Source organism: Sus scrofa, chromosome 14, assembly GCF_000003025.6.
Source record: "Sus scrofa isolate TJ Tabasco breed Duroc chromosome 14, Sscrofa11.1, whole genome shotgun sequence".
Lineage (NCBI taxonomy): Eukaryota > Metazoa > Chordata > Mammalia > Artiodactyla > Suidae > Sus > Sus scrofa.
In genome coordinates, this window is record NC_010456.5 from 42,559,658 (window position 1) to 42,584,929 (window position 25,272).

Consider the following 25,272-nt stretch of genomic DNA (forward strand, 5'->3'; position numbering starts at 1 on the left):
TGTGGCCCCAAGCTGGAGAAACAACCCAGGCATCCTTCAACAGGAGAGTAGGTGAAAATGAAACAAAAAAGAAATGAACTGCTGTGGACTGAATAAATATTGAGGGTAAAAAGGAGGAAGGACTAGTGTATGATGCTTGGGCCAGTGACAAGATATTGGTGTTGTGGGGAGGGATGCAGGGATGGGAGAGGAGATATACAGGACCCCCTGGGATACTGAAACCCCATTTATTCTCCTGCAAAACAAGCATTATTATTATTACCACTTTTACTCTGTGTGTGTGTGTGTGTGTGTGTGTGTGTGAGAGAGAGAGAGAGAGAGAGAGAGAGAGAGAGAGAGAGAGAGAGAGAGTGTCTCCATGCTAGAGATGGAAATGGAGACTCAAAGAGATAAAGCAACCTGCCCCAAATCACACAGCACTGAAGAGGCAGGTATTGGACTCTGCCTCCAGTGTTCTTTTCACTGTTCCTTAGCCTGACCCAGAGGCCCTGAGCAGAAGTACCATCCAGGGGCTTTCTGTGGACCGAAGGATGGGGGCAAACTCACATTCTGGGTAACATTTCGCTGCCTGGAGGCTCAAGTTTTTCTCCAAAGTAAAACCTTGCAGCCAAGTTAAAGGGCTGTCTTCATTTCTGGCTGTGTCTTGGCAGGCAATGCTCTGGCCTTGAACCTCTTATAGTCTCCCCATCTACCTGTCACCACTCACTCCACACACACCCCCTCACACACTCTAGGGGCAATTTAATCTCTGGGTGTCCAGTTCCCTGACACACTGCAGGAAGCAGGTCAGTAGGGTGAATTGCAGCATTAACATAAATTATTGACCCAGCGCTGTAGCGGCCACTGAAGGACATTGTATGTAACCCACGCTAAGGCTCACAGCCTCAGACAACTGGTAGGTTCAGGTTGTGCAGAGAAGGCAGAATAAGTTTGCCAAGGGTAGGATATTGGCTGACCTCATTCTAGCCTCAGACAGCCCTGTGGCTGTGTGTTTCTGTGACCTCGGATGAGCCTCCCATGGATGACAAGACAATTTCAGAGGATTTAATTAGCACTTGATTTTTCTATATGTTTCTCTCTTCCCCATTTCCAGCATGTTGTGACACCTAGTCTCAGAGATATTTGCAGGGCCGTAAACAGAAGCCACCTCCAAATCAAAGGCTCTTCTGGTCTCTGCAGGAGACCAGAGCAGGGTTATACACTCAAATGCCTACCAGGGCCAAGGAAGGGAGTGGGGACAACATGTATGTTGACCCAGAAGAAAGAATGGGAGGCCCCACATCCCTTGTAGAGGGCACTACCTGGTACTCAGCTCCAGCCCAGAGTTACCTGGGCTATCCCAATTTTTTGAGAGCTATTGGACATCTGGGTTTTTATATGAGATAGTCTGCTTTTTAAATTTTGGGAGCTTAGTTAATTGCTTTTAAAAACACAGAAAAAGCAAAACTATGGAGACATTAAAAGATCAGTGGTTGCCAGGGGCTAGAGAGAAGGAGGGATGGAGCACAGGGGTTTTCAGGGCAATGAAATTATTCTGCATGATTCAGCAATGGTGGATACCTGTCATTGCACATTTGTCAAAGCCCATAGAATGTACAATACAGAGTGAACTCTAATGTAAACTATGGATTTTAGGTAATAATAATGTACCAATATTGGCTTACCAGTTGCAACAAATAACCACACTAACACAAGATGTTAATCATAGGGGAAAGTGGGTGTCGGGGGGTGTTGAAAGGGTGTATATCTCTTACTTTCTATCTAGTTTATCTGATGGTCTAATAATGCCCCCACCAAATAAAGTCTATTAATTAAACATGCAAATACAACAAGCCAGAGTGAAATACCTGGGTGCCTCATTCAAGCTTAGAACCCTATTAGCAAACCCTCTTGAAAGCTCACTGATGGGCCTGCAGAGGGGTCTTGGGTAGGAGGTTGGGGGAAGAGGTACTAATTTCTCTGTGACAGGGAACCAGGCAGAGGCTGAAAACAAGTCCTACGGGGAGTGGACCCTTGATATCAGAAATACCAACCTAGGTACACATTCCCTCATTCCAAGTTTGGTTCTGGACAGTTTTCAAACTTGAAGGAAACATACAGGATGAGTGACCAGGTGGACCCAGTATGATGAAAATTAAGTCTCTTACAACCCAGCAGAGAGTCCAAGTGAATCTGAATTCCCTTAAAGAGATTTAAGAAAGTCAATGTTTCTGCTACACCTAAATTTGTGGCCTTAAATAGATTCCTGTACCCACACACCCACATCAGCCTGCCTCGGTGGAATTTAGCAAACTGTCAAACCAGATTCTTAAATGTACTGGCTCCTCAAATGGACAGGCAGGGCTGGAATTTCAACCCATTCTTAGAAAGGCTCTGCTCAAATCCAACCAAAATTCATCCACTGATCCCTCTACTACAGGTCCAGCTTATGGGTAAACTAACATCTACAAAGGTCACTTCATAAGTATGATTTTAAACAGTTTTAATGGCTACTATTGGTTAGGCTTACAAGGTGCCGAGCTAACCCAATTGATTAACTTGTGAGAAACCCATTGTTCAGGAGAGGAAACATCTCTGAGATACTAAATGACTGATCTGAAGTTACCTGAGCAAATGTGGCAGAGTCAGGGGTGCACCTAGCACATCTTCACCTCCTCTTTGGGATGAACTGAACTGACTGCCTTCATTTTCTCTTCATCCGACAAGTGATTTTCACAATGCAAAGCCAATGACCAATTATATTTTTTGTTCGCGTGGGATTTTTAGTTTTGGCAAGCATTTAGGAAGCATCTTGAAAATAGTTTCAAAAATATTACATTTGAACAATATTTGAACTGCACAGATGGCTTGTTTTTGCAGAACGATGGGGGAGGGTGTGTTGTATGGGGGTGGGGTCAATGTATATTTCAAAGAACCCAAAGTGTCTCCTCATACATGGGAAATGCAGCAGTTCCCTATATGTTCTGAATGGCCCAGGAGCGGCAGGCTGCTACTGGATCATCTACATCTTCCCCAGACAACGTGAGAGGCAGGATAACAGCAATAATAACAATTGTCATTGCTAATATTTATGAAGCACTAACCATGTGCCAGGCACTGAACTGTGTGCTTTGCATAGATTATCTCATTTCAATCTCACTATAAATTTATGAATTCAGTTCTATTATTATCCCCCTTGTACAGATGAGAACACAGAGGCTCAGAAAGATGAAGTAACTTGCTCAAGGTCACATAGCTTCCATGCAGAGGCTCTGGGATTTGAAACCAGGTCTGCAGGACTTATACACTCACCACTAATTTTATGGGGGTTTCCAGTCCAATGAGGACTTTTCTTCTGTTAGTCAGTCATTGAACAATCATAGTATGTTGACTCTGTAAGCCTGGTGTGATGGCTACCAGACTGAATAAAACCCACTCTCCCCACTAAAAGTCACAGTCTCTGTACACAAATGACACTAGGTGAGATTCAGGAAGAATTAAGTAATGCTGGTCCTGGGTTGGAGTGGATTCCTACGGTGCTGCCAATTGTACCTCATAGGCATCCAAGTCAAAACTCGCCTGCCTCATCTTCTGGTGTCTGATCACTAATATACCAATAGGCTAAGAGCAAAACTATTTCATGTCTGAGCTACAGAGAGCCTTAGGAATCATCCCCATCATACAGATTTGGAAACTGAGGCCCCAGGAGAGAATGAGACTTGGCTACTGTCACAGAGCAGATCCCAAACCCAAACCCAGCTCTCTTCACTTGCCTCTTAGAGTTCTTTTTACAGCATCACTGTGATAGTTAATTTTATGTGTCAACTTGACAGGGTCACTGGGTGTCCAGATATTTGGTCAAACATGACCCTGGGTGTCAGAAAGGCCTGAGAGGGCGTTTCTGGATGAGATTAACATTTGAATTGGGAGATTGAGGAACGCGGATTGCCTTCTGCAATATGGATGGCCCCCACTCTTAGGCATGGCAGTAGGAAGATTTTTTTCCCCTCTGAGAAGCTCCCTAGAACCCTTCTGTGGTGGACAGAATTAAGACCACCAGAGATGTCCACATCCTAATCCCCAGAACCTGTGACTGTCTCCTTCCATGCAAAAGAGACTTTGCAAATATTAAGTTAAAGGTCTTGAGATGGGAAATTATCCTGGATTATACAGTGGGCACAATGTCATCATAAGGGTCTTCAGAAGAGGGAGGCTGGAGGGTAGAGTTAGAAAAGGAGATGTGACATCAGAAGGTGGCACAAGGGAGAATTCACTCTCTGCCTGACTGTATTTGAGCTAGGACATTGGTCTTCTGCCTTTAGACTCAGACTGGACTTTACACTGTCCTGGGTGTCCAGCTTGCTGACTGCAGATCTTGAGACATCAAAGCTTCCAGAATTGTGTGAGCCAATTCTTTATAATAAATCTCTGTGTCTATCTCTATCTCTGTCTCTGTCTCTGTGTCTCTCAGTTCTCTTTCTCTGGAGAACCCTGACTAATGCAATCACTTTTCAGGTGGCAGGCAAGAATTCAGGGCATATTTGCCATCTAGGAAACCTATTTGCCTTTTCCCATAGCAATCCAGAGTTCTCGGCTGTGGAGTACACAAATTCTTACAGTATTCCACAAGGTACTTTTAGGTGGTTCACATATCAACTTTCCTTAAAATGTCAATAGTTATATAATTATTTTAATGGCAATACTTAGAAAATTTATAAGTGAAAATTAAACCTTGATTTTACATGTATTATCACTTAGGATGAAGCTGAATAAAATAGTGACCCATTTAAAAGAGAAACATGCAGCTCTGGGAAAATTCCTGAAGGTAGATAAAGATATGCTGGAGCTTGGGAACATCATTCATCTAAAAAGAGATGTTAATGGAGGGGATTTTGAATTCACGGGCCTGGCAATGGGAAATTTTCCCTCTGAGAATCTCCCTAGGACCCTTTTATGGTGGGCAGAATTAAGACCCTCAAAGATGTCCACATCCTAATCCCCAGAATCTGTGACTCTGTTACCTTACATGCAAAAGGAACTTGGCAGATGTGATTAAGTTATGGGTCTTGAGATGGGAGATTATCCTGGATTGTACAGTGGGCACGATGTCATCACAAGGGTCTTTAGAAGAGGGAGATGGGAGGACAGAGTCAGAGAAGGAAATGGAACATCAGAAGCTGAAATCAGAGTAGTATGATTACTAGCTTTGAAGATGGAAGGGGGTCATGAGCCAAGGAATGTGGACAGCTTCTAGAAGCTGGAAAAGATAAGGAAACAATTTTCTCCCAGTGCCTCCAGAAGGAACACAGCCCTGCCTGTACCTTGATTTTAGTCTATTGAGACCCTTTTTGGACTTCTGAGCATTAGAGCTGTAAGAGAATAAATGTGTGCTATTTTAAACCATTAAGCTGGCAGTAATTTGTTACAGCAGCAATAGGAAACTCATACACCCTTCAACATTCTCTAAGGGGCCATTAACATACTCTGAAGACACTCGGAGGGATCCTTCGCCCTCCCTTCCAGTGCTCCTGCCTTTCCTCTTAGATAACAATGAGAATACTTTCAATTGTGTGTTGAACACCACATGGTAATTAGCTGAGGAAAGCCTTCCTGAATCAGGGCAGGTGGTAGTATCACCCATCTTTCATTTGCCCCTCCATACCAACTCCTCCCCTTCTCTATCCTGCATGGATCACATCAATGAGCTCTATGGTTCTCTGGCATCCACTTGAGTTTGACTGATAGGAGGGCAGGAGATGAGAGGGTGGGTAGAAAATGGTCAGGGCATTCTTTCCCCCAGCAACTCTGTGGAGCCACTAGAGTTGGCTAAACCCCTCTACCAAAGACCATGGCTACCTCAGATGGTCCTCTTCACACACCTTTCTCCAGGTTGCCGTCACCTCACTTGCCCTTTGCTTTTTCCAGGACTAGGGATGATAACAGCTACCCTGTGGCACTAACCCTATAGTCCTGCACTGTCCCTTGAGATTTCCCCACTTCACGCACTCCCTTAAAAAATTCTCATCTGCTGGAGTTCCCGTCGTGGCTCAGTGGTTAACAAATCCGACTAGCAACCATGAGGTTTCAGGTTTGATCCCTGGCCTTGCTCAGTGGGTTAAGGATCCGGCGTTGCCATGAGCTGTGGTGTTGGTTGCAGACGTGGCTCGGATCCCAAGTTGCTGTGGCTCTGGTATAGACCAGTGGCTACAGCTCCGATTCAACCCCTAGCCTGGGAACCTCCATATGCCGCGGGAGAGGCCCAAGAAATGGCAAAGAAGACCAAAAAAAAAAAAAAAAATCTCATCTGCTACCCAATTTGAGTGCACCATAACTTCCTGCCAGGCTCCTGCTGACACCTAGATGATGCAAACATGACACAGACAAGAACCAGGCAGTGGGAGAGAAGGAACTGGAGCCCAGGTCTTGGCCAGAGATTTCCAGGGAAGTCCATGGGGTATGACTACAGAGAGCCAGGATATAGGTTGTATTTGTTCATTTTCCAACTTGAATTCATGCCACCAGTTAACGATTCGGAGCTTCTGAATATTAACTCAAGTCCCTGCTTCTCTTGAAAGGTAAAACAAGCCAGTGCTGCTGGTTCAGAGTGCTTTTGTGCGTTAACTCATTTAATCCTCACAAAAACCCCAAAGATGTAAGTACTAGCACTAACTCAGTCTTCTATATAGGGAAAATAAGGCACAAAGATTAAAATCACTAGTCCAAGGTTATTCGGCTAAGCAGGTAGAAGAGCTGGGATCTGAACCTAGCTCATTGATCAGCTATAGTAAACTGAGCCCCATGTGGCCTGGGTTAGGTCACCTGTCTGGCCCCTGAGGACATGTGAGTTTGCAACCCCTTCCCTGGGCTCTTCTGTGTTTCCAGAGCAAGTAGATGCAAGTACTCCCCTCAGCCTCCTCGGATGGGCTTGGCTCATTCTTGGGGGTCATCTTTAACCCAAGCAGCCTTGGCCACTGAGAAGGGGAGTTTGTCAGCATCCCAAATGCATCTCACTTGGAAAGGCTCTGCTCACGGCTGTCTCAATTACCCAGCACTGGTGCCACCCGACCCAGTATTTCTCCAACCTTGTGAATTTCTGAGGGTGTCCAGCGCCTTGCTGGAGCCAGTAGGAGCCTGTGGTTCCCATCCCTCTGCCCATGAACACACAGAGCCCTTGTTTTCCTGGCCCCCACCCTTCCCAGCACAGGTTGGACCCTTGCCTTGCTTGTCTGAATGAAGCCTCTAACTTTGTCCTGCCTTGGGCACTGTCCCCTATCAGCCCGCCAATAGGGAAAACAAGCCATGCAGAGGCACCTTCTAAAAAATCTCTGACATCAGAGCTGGCTGGGCCTCATTCTCCAGAACATCGCTTTTGGAATGGGCAGTTTTGCTGGGTTTTGTTTCCTACAGTTTCTGCCTCTGTGTGTCCCAGAGGAGGAGGGACTGACTAAATGCCCTCATTGTGAGAGTAACTGAAGTGCCCCAGACGCCCAGAGATGGATCCAAGAGGGTAGAAAGGGGATCGATGGCCCTCTTATCGACATCTGGCTCCAGTGTGGCAGGGGGAAGGTGGGGAGAGAGTGTAAAAGGAGCTGATGGAAAGAACAGGTTGGACTTTAGGGGAGGCCAATACACTTTCTAGAAAAAAATGATGAGCTATCTTATCCATCCAAAGAGAGCAATTCATTGGCCATTAGCTTCTGGAGTAGGTTTTCATCTCCCAAACTCCCAGAGATTAGAGAAGAAATTAGATTGGTCTCAGGGAGCATCTCAGTGGAGTCCTCCAGCCAGCATGGTCACTAAACATTTACACGGATCCTTAACCCACTGAGCGGGGCCATGAGTCAAACCTGCATCCTCATGGACATTAGTTGGATTTGTTTCCACTGAGCCACGATGGGAACTCCTGAACTGTACATTTAAAAGTGGTTAAAATGGCAAATTTTATGTTACATAGATTTTACTGAGATAAAAATTTTTTGGAAAAAGGTACAATTTTTCAAAAGAATGGATTTATTACACGGATAACACTATACAAAGAAGGTGGCAAATATGACAGTTTCTGCCTTACAGGGAGCATGTTTTACCTATTTTACCTCAAGGAAGAGATGTTTTTATGTTTTTAAATTCCAAGAGTCTGTAAACTACATCCAGAGGGCCAAATTCTAGAAAGAAAGAAAGAAAGAAGGAAAGAAGGAAGGAAGGAAGGGGAGGAAGGAAGGAGAGAGGGAGGAAGAGGGGGAGGGGAGGGAGGGAGGAAGGAAGGAGGAAAGGAAAAGAAATAGAAAGAAACAACAAAAAAAGAAACCCTTACTGCAGTATGTGTGCCCAATACATAAATATCCCCTTCCCTTTACTTAGCTGACAGAAATTTTGAAGGGGGTAGCGACTTGCCAATTTCCAGGGAATGTAATATGATCACTCTAAACCAATGGTCTTAACTGGGGGTGACTGTGTGCCCAGGGGACAGGTGGAAATACCTGAAGACATTTTTGGCTGTCACAATTAGGGGTGAGATGCCCCTGGCATTGGATGTTGCTCAATGCACACAGGACAGCCCCCCACAACCAAGAGCTGTCTGGCCCCAACTGCCAACAGGGCCGAGGTGGAGAAACCCCACTGTAGATGGTGAGACCAACAGACCAATCAGTGGGACCTCATAGGAGAGAGAATCCCAGGAGTTGGTGTGTGATACAGTGAAAAACCATCAGGGAGGCCTTGAAGGATGACAACACTGGGCCCCAGAGGAGCACAGGCTGAGCCCTGGGGGCAGGGTGGGGAGGAGCAGTGTCAAGGAAGAGCCAGGAGCCCTGATCTCAGAAGAAACTCAGGTCAAAGGAGGGTTTATGAGGACCCAGGGCCAGACTGCAAACCTTTCAGCAGCTGCAGAGGGAAGCTGGTTTATGGCTTCAACAAGGGGCTTTTCTTAAGAGCTTCTCATGGAGGTTTGCCCAGAATGCCTACTCAGCCTGGCCACAGCCAGCCACACGGGGCTTGAGGCCTGACTTCCAAGAGGGGGCTGTCTGTCTTTCTTTTGGACCCAGAATCAGGACAGGGTGGGCAGGGAGCCTGCCAAATGGGAGGCCACAACAAGGATGGGAATACATCCCCCAGCATGCACCTACTGTACCTGGGGCCGCTCACCTCTCTCTGCATCACCTCCTCTCTCTTCACATTTGTTTCTGAGCTGCAGCTGGACTGGATGCAGCATGCAGGTCTGCAGTGCCCCCTCTCCTTGTCTAAAGGAGCCTTTCCTTGAGTTGAACTCTCCCCTCACCTGGAATATTCACCTCCCCCTTCTTTTGCTTAGTCAATTCCCACTCATCTTTCCCATCCCCGTCTCCACATCTCTTCCTTGGAGAACCCCTCTTGACCCCCTGAGACAAACTGAGTCTCCTTCCTTTGGGTTCCCATAATATATCAGCCTTTCCCCTTGGAAAAGTTCATGACACTCCCTTGAAAGTATTTATTTGAAATCTGTCTGATCAGGGAGTTCCTGTCATGGCTCAGTGGTTAACGAATCCGACTAGGAACCATGAGGTTGCGGGTTCGATCCCTGGCCTTACCCAGTGGGTTGAGAATCTGGCGTTGCCGTGAGCTGTGGTGTAGGTTGCAGACCCGGCTCAGATCCCACGTTGCTGTGGTTGTGGCGTAGGCCGGTGGCTACAGCTCCAATTAGACCCCTAGCCTGGGAACCTTCATATGCCATGGGTGTGGCCCTAGAAAAGACAAAAAGACCAAAAAAAAAAAAAAATCTGTCTGATCAGAGGGGAAAGAGAGCAGAATGGTTAAGAGCACAGCATTCAGCATCAGACAAATGCAGCTGGGCCCGGAGATCAAGGTCAAGGAGAAAGAGGTTTCACATGGCCAGGGAGCTTTGTAAAATTTACAGGGTCCCCTTGCAGGACACTTTGAAATGCAACCTTGATAATTAACACGTGGGAATCCCTTGATCATTTCTCCTTCACAGATAAGAAGGAAAGGAAAAGCACTTTGGGGTGATGCCATTATCTAAAGTTGAAGGCAGGGGAGGGGGTGTGTGCATCCTTGACTATTTGGGAGTCAGCCTCAGACTCCAGAGCCAGACAGGTCTGCTCCACTCCTGGCTGTGTGTCTTTGGGCAACTCACTCCACCTTTCTGAGACTCAGAGTCCCCACTTGTAAAAACAGGATAACAGTGATCCCATGATATTGTTAGAGGCTTTTAACGAGGCAACCCATCCAAAGCACAGTACCTGGCATGTAACAAGAAATCAACACAGCAATTGTTATATGTTGATATCTGACACTTGAAAAGACTCTGAACTTGGTTTTTAAAGACCTGGGTTCAAGCCTTGTTCCACCACTCATCCTGTGAGATTTTTACTCATATCACTTAACCTCTCTGATCCTCGTCTGTCATATGATGAAAGGAATGTGAGCCCCAGAGAAGACACTAAAGAGGACTAGGATCATCACCATAATAAATACAAAGGTAGTTCTATTTATTGATCCACTTACATCACTATTTCCCAAACCCTTCCCTTGCTCAGGCCCCATCATCTCACACTCACACATTCATTCAACAAACATTCAGTGAGCACCACTAAGAAAAGCCAGGCTTCACATTCTAGGCACCAGGGAGACAATGGTGAAAGACAAAAACTTCTCAGAACTTAAATTACTGTACAGTAGTTCTCAACCGGGGGGCGATGTTGCCTCTTTCCCCGGCCAGGGACATTGGCCAATGTCTAGAGATGTTTCCTTGGGTTGGCACAACCTGGGGAGGGGGTGCTAATGGCATCTAGTGGGTAAAAAGGCCAGAGATGCTGCTAGAACATTCCGGAATGCTCAGGACATCCCTCAACAATAAAGAATTACTGAATCCAAAATGTCAATGGTTCTGAGGTTGAAAAATTCTGTTCTTGAGAGAAGAAGCAGTGTGTAAACAAAATAAAGACATCGGAGTTCTTGTGGCTCAGTAGTAATGAACCTGACTAGTATTCATGAGGATGCCGATTTGATCCTTGCCTTGCTCAGTGGGTTAAGGATCTGGTGTGGCCATGGGCTGTGGTGTAGGTTGCCGACACGGCTCGGATCTGGTGTTGCTGTGGCTGTGGTATAGATCGGCAGATGCAGCTCCAATTTGACCCCTAGCCTGGAACTTCCATATGCTGCAGGTATGGCTCTAAAAAGCAAAAATAAAAATGTCAATCATATGGTAGATTAGAAGGTGATAACAGCTATGGAAAAAAAGCAGAGAGGGGGATGTGGGATGTCAGGAATGGGGATGTAGGTGGTGAGAAAGGGCTAGATTTACTGAAGGTCTTATGTGGGGCAGGAGATGAAGAACAGAATCAAAGATGACTCCAAGGCTTTTGGACTGAGCATCTGGGAGGACTGAGGAGCAGCCCTGCCCAATGTTCTCTTTATAGCCATTCTTAACACCCCCTGCCTCCCCCCACCCCCCCCGCCGCTTGCCCCTACCAATTCCTCCTCCATTCTCTATACAGCACCCAGGGAAATCTTTAAATAGAAATTTGGTGTCTCCATTTCCCTTCTTGAACCACCACCACCCAGGTTTCCCAAATGCCCGGTGGATGCCACCCTGACCCAAAAGGTCATCTTCTTGCTTCTCTCTCCCGTCAGAAGCCACTGTTTCCCTCCCTGACCCACCCTTCACTCCTGCCTGACCCTACTTCTCTTGAAGGGCTCCACCTCCTCCAGGGAGCTTTCCTGGACACCTTCTACTGGTTTGAGGGACTTCTTCTGGGGTTTCACTGTGCCCATGCATCCTCCACCAAAGCACTAATGTGCTGGTTTGTAATTCCCTGCCTTCTGCATGGACTGTGAGCTCTGTGAGGCTGGGCACAGAAGCATCTTGCTCACCATGGACCAATGGTTCATGTTTGCCTGGGTCTCAGGTGTTCATAGGATACTCAGAAGTTTAGTGCTTGAACTGAGAAAATCCTAGGCAAACCAAAACCAATCAGTCACTCTAATTGTATCCCTAATCCTTAGGAGAGTCTAGCCCAAGGTAACCTCAATTCATATCTGTTGAATGAATGGTAAGTAGGAGATGTACAAACGTTTCTGAAATGGATGGATGAAGTTCATCATCAAGGAGTTAATAATCCAAAACCATTAGCCAGACTTCTGGAAGCCCCTGGAAGACCTGGTCCATCCTGCCTTGAACTCCAAGGACCAAGGAAAAATCTCAATGTTTCTGCTCTCTAGCTAGAGTCCAGGTTCAAGAGTAGAGTCTAGGTTCAAGAGCAGGGTCCAGGCCACCCTCCCATCTGCACAGAAATGGAGATCAGGGTGACAGGAAAAGATCCGGGGCAGTGAGTGCACCAACCTCTTTCTTTTGGACTGGAGGCCTGCCCACCCGGGGCCTGGCACTTGGTGCCTCACCTCCAAGCCCCACATCCTCATTCTTATCTCTGCCCCAGCCCTGTTATCTGACTCTTCCATCCATGACAGCTGATCTCTGTTTTTCTCCTTAGCCTGCAAAACTAGAAACTTGAAAATGCTTCTCAGGTTTTATTTTTCTCTTTCTTTCTTACTTTCTTTTTTATTTTCTTCTGGGGCTATCAACCCTCCATCCTTATCACCGTCTGAGAAAAAGGGGCTAATTGTGTCCTCTGGCCTCTGTGCCAAGACAAAAGCCACCAGATTGTTTTTCCACATGTAAATGTGGACCCCTGGGGGCTTAGAGGACAGAGAGAGGCATACCCCAGACCACATGTGATTTTTTGCACTGGAAGTAGAGAAAAACTTGCTAAAACAGGATGGCAGAGATGTTCTCTGTGCATAAACCAAAGCAGTACAGTCCAGGTTGGGTGCCCCCAGAGGTTATTATTTGGGGACGAAGAGGATCTTTCCATGGAACCCATGACCCACAGACAAAATACAAAACAAAGATGTACAATTTGATGAATTATTGTGCAATGAATGCACACCAATGTAACCACCTTTCAGGGCAAGAAACAGAACCTGGCCAGCACCCCAAAACCCCTTTTATGCTCCTTTTAAATCATCCTTCCCCCCTTCCTCACCCAAGGTCATGACTATGCTGACTATTATAGTTATTTCTTCCTTTTTTTCTTTATAATGTCACCACCTAAGCATATGTGCATTTGCTAAATGCTAGAGTTTAGCTTGTTTTGAGTTTTTTGTAATTAATATTATAAAGTATAGGATCTTTTATTTCTGGCTATTTGTTAGGCATATTTTTGCATGATTGACCCCTTTGTGGTATGTAACCATAGCCTTCCATTTTCACTGCTGTGTACTATCCTATGTTAAGATGGAACCTCATTTTACTTGTCTATTCTGTCATAACGGACATTTGAGTAGTTTCTGATTTCTACTCTTATGACTATTACATACATAAAAAACATATATCCTCATTTCTGTTGAGTCTCTACTTCTGAGAGGAGTAGCAGTTTAGAGCATGTATCATACCACTTTAGATAGTGCCAAAAAGTTTTCCAAAGCAGTTGTACTAATTCACATTATTATCAGCAGTGTCTGAAGGTCCTAAGGGCTTCTTTTAAATTTCAGTTAATAACCACAACTTTTTGCTGTATGCATGTGGCAGGCTTGGAGTGTGAGCATAGGAAGGGTGCTAACTGGCTCCCTGACCCTCCTCAAGTGGGCAGTCTGGCAGAGCTGATACAGGTTAATTAAATCATCACACAGCACTATAATCACAAACCCTGAAGAAAAGAGGTGAATCTTGGAAAGCACACAGCAGGGGAGGTCTGACCTGGTCCAGGGGAACCCCCAGAAGAATTCTCAGAAGTAATGCTTCACCCAAGACCTGAAGGAGGAGTTGCAATTAACCATGTAAAGAGAGGTGGAGGTGGAGCAGGACAGGTGCTGGGCAGATGGCACAGCATGTGCAAAGGCCCTCAGGTGGAGGGGAGCGACATGAATTAAAGGAGCTGAGAAAACAAAGGCCCAAAGAGATCAAGAAAGTCTCCTGAGATGACAGAGTCAATTAGTAGCAGAGTTGGGTTTAGATTAAACTGTTAAGGCGTTCTTGGTGCTCATGGGTTAGAGTGAATGCAACTGCTCCTTCAGAAGGTAGGGCCCCTCTCAAGAATCAGCTGCTGGATTCAGGCACACTGGAGTTCAAGTCTCAGCTCCGCCATGTCCCAGCTATGCGACATTGAACAGATTCCTTCACCTCTTAGATCCTCAGTTTCCTCACCTTTGAAAGAGAGTGATATAAAGCTACAAGCCTCAGGGGTGCTATGAGTGAAAAAAAAAAAAAAAAAAAAAGGGCAGGGGGAGGATTCTTTGGAAAGAGCTGGCCATAGAGAGGATGCTCAGTATACACAAGAAGTATGAGCATCCATCTCCCTCTCCCCAGGCTGCTGGGGCTGGAGCTTTACAGGAAAAGCTAAGGTTGGTGAGTACCTGCTGTGTGCCCAACATCTCCTTAGAAAGCAGGGGCTATGAGGATCCCCAGATTGCAAATGAGAAAATCAAGGCTCAGAGAAGGGGAGTGACTTGCCCTCTGTCGCACAGCAGGAAATGGGGTGGGAAAGCCAGGATCCAACTCTCCTTCATGTAGAAGGATGGCAGCTGAATTACCTTCACAGTCTCTGAAGAGGAAGTTTTATCCCAGGAAATCAATAGAGTGAAGCAGGAAATCAGAGAGAACATTAATAATCTCAGGCAGCAAAATGAACTGCTTTTAAGCAGCCGTTCTCACTGAATCCCATCCACCGCATCTGTTACCAAGCTCAAAATAAAAAGGTCTTCCCATGACCACCTAAGGGGATGCTGAAGGCATGCAGCACATGACTAGAACATTGTTTCTAGAACAATGGGCAGAAGTGTCTTCTGAGGGCATCTTCAACATGCAATCCAGTTCAGGGTGGGTGGGATGTCCAGTTCAGATGGGCTCCACATCTGCATGTTGGGGAGACCTGGCTTTATAACAGTGGTCCAGCTGAGCCCCAGCTTGTTTGGTCTGTTCTGTGTTTTAAAATTGCCTGAATGGGTGGCCAACATTTACAATCAGGTAGGTTTTGCTTAACACCTTGGAGTCTTCTGGGGAAAAAAATCCCTTAAAAGGTATGGTCATCCAGGTTCTGTTCTCAAAGGGAGACAGTGGGCTGGGGTGGGAGTGGGTGCTCCCCGTAGATGGACCATTTGGCCTCTGTTTCACCACTGTCCCTCTGCCCTCTCTTTCTCTTATAGGACCTACCTACCACTGGAGGCATCTGGATTTGTGACCCCTCCCTGCATCCTTCAAGCCATCACAGCTTTTAGCCAGTGAACCATGAAGTGTGGCTTGATAGGGGATGATGGCTTTTGGCAACCAAAACTGGAGGGGAAGTGACAGGTCCAAGCCTCATAGGGCGGGTGGGATGTCCAGGCTAAGCCTTCTTGTCATGGATGTCTCCATTGCCCTGAATACTTGCAGAGCCCCTTCCTGGCCTATATTATCACCAACCAATAATAACATAGTAGTAGTAGTAGTAGTAATAGCATTTACTGAGTACATTGCATGCTGGGGTTGGTGCTAAGTACTTTGGGGGTACTGATTTTCCTTTGGGGACCTATCCTTCTCCCAGTATTGGTCTTTGTGGCTCAGGAAACCACAAAGGCCGATTCACAGCCTCCCCACCAGGAGGGTCCAAAGTGGTCACATGACCCCATTCTAGCTGAACAGCATAATCCATTTCCCTGATTCCAGGAGGCTGTAGGTCTCAATTCCAGGGCTTATGTGAATGGGGCTTGCAGCTGACACAATGTAGTATGGAGTTACTGACAGGCATCTGTGCACAGATGAAGACAGCCAGAGCCAGCCTGAGAAGGAAGCCCATCACAGACAAAAAGGAGAGTCAAGAGATGGAGGTGGGCGGGGGGAGAGAGAATTCCCTGTGACATTGTCAAACTCCTGGACCCAGCCAAACCTGAAGCTAGTTGCCAGTTACATTACCCAATATAATTCCTTTTATGCCTGAGAATAAGAATGCAATGATATTTAAACTTGGACTTTCAGTCACTTACAACCAGAAGAATCTGACAAATATAAGTATTACTATTATTCCCATTTTAGATATGGATAATTAGAAACTAAAGGGATTGAAATGCCACACAGCTGAGAACTGATAGCACTTGGATTTGAGCAAGATTTGCCCTAAACCTAAAGCTGTTAGGTCAGAAATCTTGGAATCTTATAGGGCTGTCACTCTGCCTCTAGGAGCCCAGAGTTGGGGATTTTAGAAACAGCCTATGTTCAGAGCTGCTGGTACATTTTGGAGTGTTGGGGGAGGCAAGGAAGGGTTGAGTAGAGGCTGCATGAAAATGAAATATAAAATTATTATTTAAATCAGTTCAGACACCATAAGGAGAAAAATCAAAGCTTTCTGTGGCATTTCCCCCATGCCATTTTTAATTCTATCTTATCAAAACACAGCTGGGATTTGTTTTTCAAAAGGAAAAACTCCTTTAATTAAAAAAATTCTCTAATAAAAGTTAAAATAGTGCACAGGCCATCAGGTGACAATGGAAGGAAGACGGGGGCATTTCAACAACTTAAAGCAGATTAAAAAACTAATTTGTTGACTCTTTTTTTCCAAAGCTCACCTCTCGATTGGAAAGCTGTGTTTTGCATAATGAAGCTAAAATCCGAAATCGCTGCTGTCCGCCCAGCTCCTTCTTTGTGGGGATTTTAATGGGCTCCCACCTCACGTGGGGGTGTGGTTTCTTTTTATTACTCTGGCTAAGGTTTAATGGAATCATTTCACTCCCTGTACTTAAAGTCTTTACAAGGCTTCCCACTGCTGGAAGGATAAAGAGCAAAACACGCATGGGGCCAGCAAGCCCTGAGAATTGTCTGCTTTGATCATGTGCCAGCTCTTCCTCAATCTGGAAGAGTGTCCACGTTTTGGTTCTTGCCACTTTCCTCATCCAGAGCCTTTGCACATGCTGGGTCTCTATCTTTCCACTTGGGCAATCCAATTCATTGCTTAAAGGCCAGCTCATTTTTCCTCTCTCTTGAGGAAGGCTTTCTTTCAAAGGCCTTAATTTGTGCACCCTCAGTGTCAGAGATCTTCCTTCCTAGCAGCTTTTCAGGTTGTACTTACATGCAGGTCAGTGTCTTGGTTTCCTCTCCAATGTTGCCAGAGGATATGGCACACAGCAGGTGCTCAATAAAAATTTGTCAAACAGACCAGTGGGTGAACCTTGGTGAAAGGAAGCACATGGTGCCAGGGTGCCATCAGTTCCTCAACACCTGGGGTCCTCCCCAGGCTGCATTTTCCCAGCTTGTCTCAAAGTCAGCTTGCACGCCTGCCATTAGGTGTGCATAGTGCTTTGGGGATAAGACCATGCTGTAGAGAGAACATAGGTTCTAGGGACAGACCCAGGTTCAAATCCTAGCCTCTCTAGACTTCTATTTATTTTTATTCTGGTAAAATATACATAATGAAATTTTCTATGTTAACTATTTTTAAGTGTACAGTTTAGTGGCATTAAGTACATTCACATCATTGTGCAACCATCACCACAATCCACCATGAGAATTTTGTAAACTTCCCAAATGGAAACTCCATCCCATTAAACACTAATTCCAGCCCTGAGCCCCTGGTGACCTCCACTCTACTTCCTGTCTGTATGAATTTGACTACTTTAAGAATGCTGTAAAATTTGGTTGTGATGATTGTTGTACACCTATAAATGTAATAAAATTCATTAAGTAATAAAAAAAAAGAATGTTGTATAAGTTAAATGATACAGTATTTGCCCTTTTGTGTCTGGCTTATTTCGTTTAGCATAATATCCTCAGGTTCACCCTTACTGTAGTGTATTTGAATTTGTTCCTTTTGAAGGCTGAATAATACTCCAGTGTATGGATGGGCCACATTTTGTTTACCCAGTGTCGATGGACACTTTCTCACCATTATGAGTAATGGTGCTATGAACAGGGCTGTACTCCTTACTTGAGAAAGGGGATAACAGAAACACCTTCCTGGGAGGGATGTTGTAAGAATCAATGAGCAAAAACACAAAGAGGGCAGAGCACGCTCTCTAGTACATAAAAAAGCACCTGTATCAATTGAGGACCAGTAAGTAACGGTCAGATTACCCCGGCTAGGTAACAAAGGACAGTTATGATGGGGAGGGCAGAGTGTGGGGAAGCCACCAAGGGCCTGCAACAGAGGGGGCTGTCACCACTCCCAGGCCAGAAGGGACAGGGGAAATTCCTGAATGCAGAGAACCCCAAAAGGGGCTGTCAAAAGATACTGCCATCACCTGTTGTGTTTTCCCCACTGCACTCATCACTATTTGAATTTAAGTCATCCAGTTATTTGTTTATGCACTTTTGTTCTAACTCCCATTCCCGGAATTACCCTCAAGACAGCAAAGCCTCTATTTGCTCAACACTTCATCCCCAGGGCATAGACAGACCTTGGTACATGGCAGGGGCCCAGTATATATTCATGACTGGTGCATCTAAACACTCAATAAATATGCATTCAATCAATGAATATGGAATGGCTCAATTCATTTTTTTCACTGTGGTAGCCCAATAATTACCTTCCAAAGATGTCCATGTCCTAATTCCTGGAAACTATGACTGTTAGATGACAGGATAAAAGGGCTTTTGCAGATGTGATTAAGTTAAAGGTCTTGAGATGGGGAGATTATCTTGAATTATCCAAGGGGATCCAAAGTCATTATCTGTCCTTATAAGAGGGAGGCAGGGGACTCAGAAATCAGAGATGGAGATGTGACAATGGAAGCAGAAGTCAGAGTGATGTAAGTCCTATTTGAGCCAAGGAATGTAAGTAGCCTCCAGATGCTAGAAAAGGCATGGAAGCTGATTCTCCCCTGGAACCTCCAAAAGGAATGGAGCCCCATTGACCCATTTTAGATTTCTGATCTCTAGAACTGTAAGAGAATAAATGTGTATTGTTTTAAGCCCCTGTGCCTGTGGTCATTTGTTACAGCAGCAATAGGAAACTAATTCACTCACATGTGAAAGTAGCATGGGATCTAAGACACTGAGAACCTTTCATGGGTTGAGCTGTAGAAGGCCCAGGTTCTAAACCTAGCTCTGCCCCCAGCCCTATGCAACCTTGGGCAACTCTCATTTTTACAACGCCCCAGAGGTGGTTGGGAGGGCTGATGGGCTGAATTAGTAAATACTCATAACAACCCTAGGAAAAGGCACTATTATTATCATTTCCATATTTCAGATGAGCAAACTAAAGGCACATGCCTTCCTTATTTTATTTCCTAAGATGGTAAACTGAGGTTGCTGTGCTCAGCCAGAGACCCAAGAAATATGGGGCTCAGAGAGTAATAGGGAAAATGGGCTGGACTCAAGTCTGCCTCCAGAACCCAGGTTCTCCTGCTTCCTCCCCAAGCTCCTTGAGGACAGAATTTGGGTTTGTCATCTCTGCATCTTCAGTGCCCAGGACAAAGTGTGACTCTTAGAAGATTATGAGCAAGTACTGAGCATAAGCAAATCCTGACGCTGAATGAATTAATACATGAATGAAAAAATGAACAAATGAGCAAACCTCCCTCCTCCTGATTCATTCCTGCCTACCTGACCTCCAGGTGAGCTAAGGGGAAAATGTCAAATGTGTGCCATGCTGTCAGTATGGCAAGCATGCCCACTGACACTGGGGAGGCAAGATGCCACTGTGGTTAAAAACATGGTCTCTGACATCAGGTGATCTGGGTATAAATCCCAGGAATGCCTCTTCTGGGCTATGTGGCCTGTGCCAGCCAATTCATCTCTCAGAGCCTCACAGATTATAAAAGAAGTCATAACAGAAACTATCTCAGAGGGCTGTCATGAGAAATAGATGATATATACAAAGCCTCTGGCATGGTATGTGGTATCTGGTAAATATCTTTTATCTATGATATTAGATAATAGATATTTATCTAATTATATTATCTATGATAATTATTATTATTGGTGATGTTGGCATGAGCAGAAATCCAGGTAGGAATGGGATATCCATGATGAGAAGTACAGGTGTGCATTATGCTCCTCTGAATGAGTACAAGGGTCACACAGGAGTAGGAAATACAGACTACTGGCAACGGCACTGGTTAGCTACAACCACAATAATGGTGTGTAACAAACAACCATAAAACCCCAGTGACATGAAATGAGAAGTACGTATTAACTAACCTGTTTGTGGCCAGCTGGAGCTTGGCTGAGCTAGGCTCTTCACTGAGGTTTGGGATCAGGGAGGCTTGACATGTGTTCATCTTGGAAGCAGGCTGAGGGGGCAGCAGCTACCTTGGGGAAGCCTTTCTCCCAGCCATGGCAGAAATATGCAAGGCTCCCGGAGGCCTAAGCTTGTAATGGACACACTATCATTTCCACCAATGGCCAAAGGTAGACACACAGCCAAACTCCAAATGAAGGATCAGGACATAAAGCCTGCCTGCCCCTTGAGTGGGAAGAACAGCAAAGGGCATGGATACAGGAAGCAGGGAGGAAAGGGGCCAGTGGATGTATTTACCCCAATAACCAAACACCAGGCAAACCTCAGAAAAAGGTCCTGCCCTGCCCTGCTCTCCTCACCAGCTTCTTCAGTCCCTGCTTCATTAGCTCCTGGTCAAAACCTGGAAGACCCTGAGCAGCAACATTGCAGTCCATGGGCACCTCATCTCCATCTTCCCAACATCTGGACCTGCTCTGGGGAGCCATTAATCTCGGGCAATTTCTTTCCTCACTTGATTTGTTTATTTAAGGAAAACAAGTTGCTCCTAATTAGAAACACTGCTGTCGAAATGTTCGGTGCATCCCAGGCTGCCTATGTTCAGACCTTCTGCCTAAAATTATACCTGTGCTCTTAACATCTGTGAGTCTGTTCGGCAACTGTCCTAAGTGCAGGCTTCTGGCAAGGAAGACTTAGGCTATTGTGGGATTCCACGGAGCCGGGGGCAGAGGAAGACACTGGTTTCAGAGCAACGGCACTCAGGAAAATGAACATACAACATCCCAGTGCCCTGTCTGGAGCTGGCACCACCAATCACTGAATCAACACTCAGAAGGTACGTGGCACCGGCACAGTTCAGACATGCAGAGCAGACAGAAGAGGAGTTTTAAAGGTTCAGAGATGTGTTCTGTTTGGACACTCTCAGCTCTGGTTATAGCTCCCCACACACATACCTTTACAGCCCTATGGACACTCAGACACACCGCAGAGATGCACATGCTTAGAAACACACACATATACATGAGAGAAACAAAAGTTACACCGCCCCACAGGCAAGCAAACACACACAGAAACACCCATTGTACACCCAGGGACATGTGATAAGATAGATGCAATGCAATCTCCCAGGTACACACTTTCAGAAACTCATGCATACCCAGGCACAGGAGACATGCACAAAAGTCCCACTGCAATTTCTGGATGTTACACATTCAGAGACACTAACAATGTGCACTGAGACACACTTGAGTGGACACAGCAACCAACACACCAACAATAGGAAACACACATACACAAAGATATAACCAAGAGTGAAATGCTTTGCACAGGCACACACACTCAGAAACACATGTGTACACTCAGAAATACACAAGTTTACACTGCAAGACACACAGGTAACTGCCCACAGGAACACACTCATGCACAGAGACACAATCAAATGATCCTTCTAACAATCACATATGCATATGCTCAAATACTCACACATACACACGGAGACACTAATGGAGGCTGCACCATGACAAACAGGCACACACATAGAGAGAAGTGTACAATGCTATACATGCATATAGAGAGACGCAAAGGTACATCAAAAAACATGTAGATATATATGCCTGTAAATTTATACTCACATCGTTGCACACACTGTTCACTCACACACACGCATGCACTCACAGATGCACACATACAGCTACCAAAACAGGCAACTAGGCTGACCTGCATAGCTCCTCAGAAGCAGGAATGAGCGCACAGACCCTCAAAGTACACGTGTGCATCTGTGCAGCTAATCACATACACACAACTGCTTACTGCTCACAAGTACATATGCATACCCAGATTCACATACACACACACACATACACACACACACACCCCACAGAGAACTTTTCCCGGCATGGCTGTTCCTGCAGGGAGCAGCAGCCTTGCCTGATCAGATGGCCTCAGCAGACAGAGTGACTGACACCCAAACATACTGAACTTCTCTGCCCTGGGTTCCTACACAGCTGCAAAGTTGAAGCCATGGAGACAGATTACCTCCACCTCTTGTTGTCATGGCGACGCAGTAGCTGCATGCATCCAGTCCTCCCAGACCGCCTGGGGCTCCCCACTAGGAGCTGCTGGTCCAGCAGCGCTTTTATGAAGAAGCAGCCGGGGGGGGCGGGGACTGCAGGTGTCGAGTGATTGGAAAGAACAGGTCTCTGCTCCCCAGTCAAGGATCACCTGGTGCTCAGATGGGACAGGGCCAGCCAGCCTCCCCGGGGATAACTGCACCCTGATGCCCATGCATAGGACTCCAAAACAGAGCCATGCCACCACATCTCTGCAGCTCCAGTCTCACTACACTCACCAAGCACTTTCCATGCATGTCTCAGCCCACTTGCAGTAGGAACTTTACATTGGAGGGACCGAGGTTGGGAGGGTGAAGTGACTGGTCAAACTCAGTTGGATCTGAGTCCTAGATCTCTTAAACACTAAATTATGCGAACTCTTTTCATTTTATAGAAGCAGCAACTGGGGCCTAGAGAGGTCTAGTGACTTACCCAAAGTCACACAGCAAATTGAGAGCCAACTTGAAGTTCAATCTCCTGACCCAGAGATTTATTTTTTTCTAGGACATCAAGCACTGGCTTTTGACACCCTGGAGGAATCCCCAGGTCCCTAGGGAAGCAGCTCCTAGCTTGGCCCCAGGCAGAATCCCAAGCAAAGGCAGGAAGTTCTCAGACTCCCACCTCATGCTCCAAGTACTGTCCAGGAACCAAAGAGCAATGCTATTCCCTAGAGGCAGATGTCCAGCCGGAGCAAGCCATCACAGGGCCATGGGAATACGTCCAACTTTCAGGTCATGGCCAGAAGCACCTCCACAGCCTGCTTCACTGACCAATTAGTCCATCAAGATGACCCCAGTCCTAAGCTGGACCCCTATCAAGGAAGCACAATGCCGTCTAGGGGGCTGTGACCACAAGGGTGGCTCCAAAATGATCCTTGGAGACCAGGTGGCCTCTTTGGAGCATGTTTTTCATTAGGAGGAAAAATAAGCTAGCTAAATTCATGAGCTATGTGCTGGGCTCAGCAGAGCCTCAAGGGGCCTGGAGTGTGGGGGGACCACCCACATCCCCAGAGCTGGGGATGAGAGTGCCAGGAGCCCCTCTCCAACTGTCTATTCCAACCCCTTTTCTGCAAAAGTTTGTAACTCCCCAGGCTCCAATCTGAATGGTCTCATTGAGCAGTCCAGGAAAATTCTTCCAAATCTTTTTTTCGTCTAAGGAGCTACAAGGAACAGAAAGTGATCCCCACCTCTCCTAGTGTCTCTGCCAAGGAGGTGAGTCGGCTCCTGTGATGACACTTGGGGCTGCTGGAAGGGCTTTGATGGGGGCAATCTGGCTGAACGGGTCCCCCTGCCCCCAGTTCTTTTTCCCTCTGCACACACACACACACACACACACACACACACACACACACACACCAGCCAGAATGGACATAAGCAAGACTGCAAAGCACTTTATACAGACCCCATCACCCAGGCAGTTCTGGCTGCTGGCTGCAGATGACAGGGAATCTCATTCACCAGAGTATCACCCCCAACAAGCACCTTGCAAAGCCAACTTGGAAATGCATCCAGCTCCTTCTCCCTCAGAACCCTGAACTGGCCAGAAGAGGCTGATTCGTGAATCAGATTAAGGAGGCTCACTGCCTTACCCCTGGCCCAGCTCATCCTGAGAAGCCCTGGATGTGCCTGCCATGGGGACCCAGTGGGATGCCCAGGGAAGGACGCCTGCATGAGCAGGAATGGACAACCCTCTGCCAGAGGAGAGAAAGTTTGTCATCTATCCAGAGCTGGGCTGTCACCACTTAGGGTTCTTTACTCACCGGGCTCTGGGCACTGAACCCCCAGCCTCTCTGAGAAGCCACTGAAACTGGCAACCCAGACAGGGAGCAGGAATTGTTCTGCAGCAGCTTTGCACCCCCTCCCGTTCAGCAACCTCTTAGCAGGTCTAGGCCCCTCAGTTCTTACCTGAGGGTCTCAGCCACTTGCAAACTCTGCCAGGGGAGCCCAGTTGCGCCCGGGGGCTCTTTCTCTGCGACTCCCGCGTCCCACTTGGCGCTCCCGCTCTGTGGGCGCCTTCCCAGCTGCCAGCTGCTGCAGTGGCATCAAGGAAAGCGGAATCTGTTTTTTCTTTCTAGCCACCAAGGCTCCTCTAGCCAGGCTCGGGGTTTATTTCTTTGGGTCTGGTGCAAGGGGCATCCTCCGCGCCTCCAGCGGGAAAGTGGAAGAGTGTGCGTTCTGGATTGCAGCAGCGGCGACAGCGGTGGCCGGGGACGAGGAGGCGGTGGCGACGCCAGCCGGCGAGCCGAGGAGGCGGGCGGAGGCGAGAGGAAGTGAAAGCCAAGCTCTGGCGAGCGTGGCGCTCGGGCGGGCTGGCGGGCGGGCGGCACTGCGGGTGCCCCGGCCGCGGCGAGGCCCCGCGCAAGCACCCGCCCCGGGATGCCGGGGCCGCTGCGCGCCTAGAGCTGGCTGCGGCTCGGTGCGGGGCTCTGACCGCCTTGTTTCTATCTCTCTGTCGCTGCCTCGCTCGCGCCCCCGGACTTCACGTCTCCAGCCCCAGCTCCCCGCGCCGCTGCCGCTGCCGCCAGCAGCGCCCTCAGCCCGGCGCGCTCCTCGCGCGGAGCCACAGCACTGCCTACCGCTTAACTCCTTGCATGCCACCTGGCCCTCCCGCAGCCTCCTGGGGAGCTGGGCAGAGCCGGCAACAGGCCTGCTGCGGGGCTCGAGCAAGGGCCCCAGCCTTCCAGTCTCAGTTTCCCCGTCTGTAAAATGGGCTCGAGAGACCCACATCACAGGGTTGTTTGGAGACTTGAGACTATTGTGCCTGGCACTGAGTAAGCACCCAAGAAATAGCCCATTTGTTGTTCCTGCTGCTGGTTTTGTTCAAGAGGCTTAGTACAGCAGCTCGAAAATGGCAAACACTCAATAAAGGACACTCTGAGGTGATTTTTTTTTTTTTTTTTTTTTTTTGGTGGTGTGGGGGGATGTTTGTTGTTTTACAAACTACGCAGGTAGTACACATAAGCTATGTGACCTCTGGCTGATTATTTACTCTCC

General features: G+C 47.0%; 1 protein-coding gene and 1 long non-coding RNA gene across 8 annotated transcripts in view; one reads left to right on the forward strand and one right to left on the reverse strand.

Moving 5' to 3' along the window:
- The window catches only part of LOC110256611, a 29,458-nt gene extending 13,636 nt beyond the window's left edge, over positions 1-15,822 (forward strand). The window contains exon 3 of the long non-coding RNA XR_002338361.1: positions 15,172-15,822. This is a non-coding gene — a long non-coding RNA (uncharacterized LOC110256611). The remainder of the gene's footprint in view (positions 1-15,171) is intronic.
- Positions 1-24,731, reverse strand: part of WSCD2 (WSC domain containing 2) — a 101,466-nt gene extending 76,735 nt beyond the window's left edge. For 4 of the 7 annotated variants that reach the window (XR_002338359.1, XR_002338357.1, XR_002338356.1 and 1 more), the window contains exon 1: positions 24,184-24,488. The gene's annotated coding sequence lies outside the window, so the exon portion shown is untranslated. Of the gene's footprint in view, positions 1-22,205; positions 24,141-24,183 lie in introns of those variants that run through there. The other 3 variants (XR_002338358.1, XM_021072413.1, XM_021072412.1) reach the window with 3 other exon arrangements.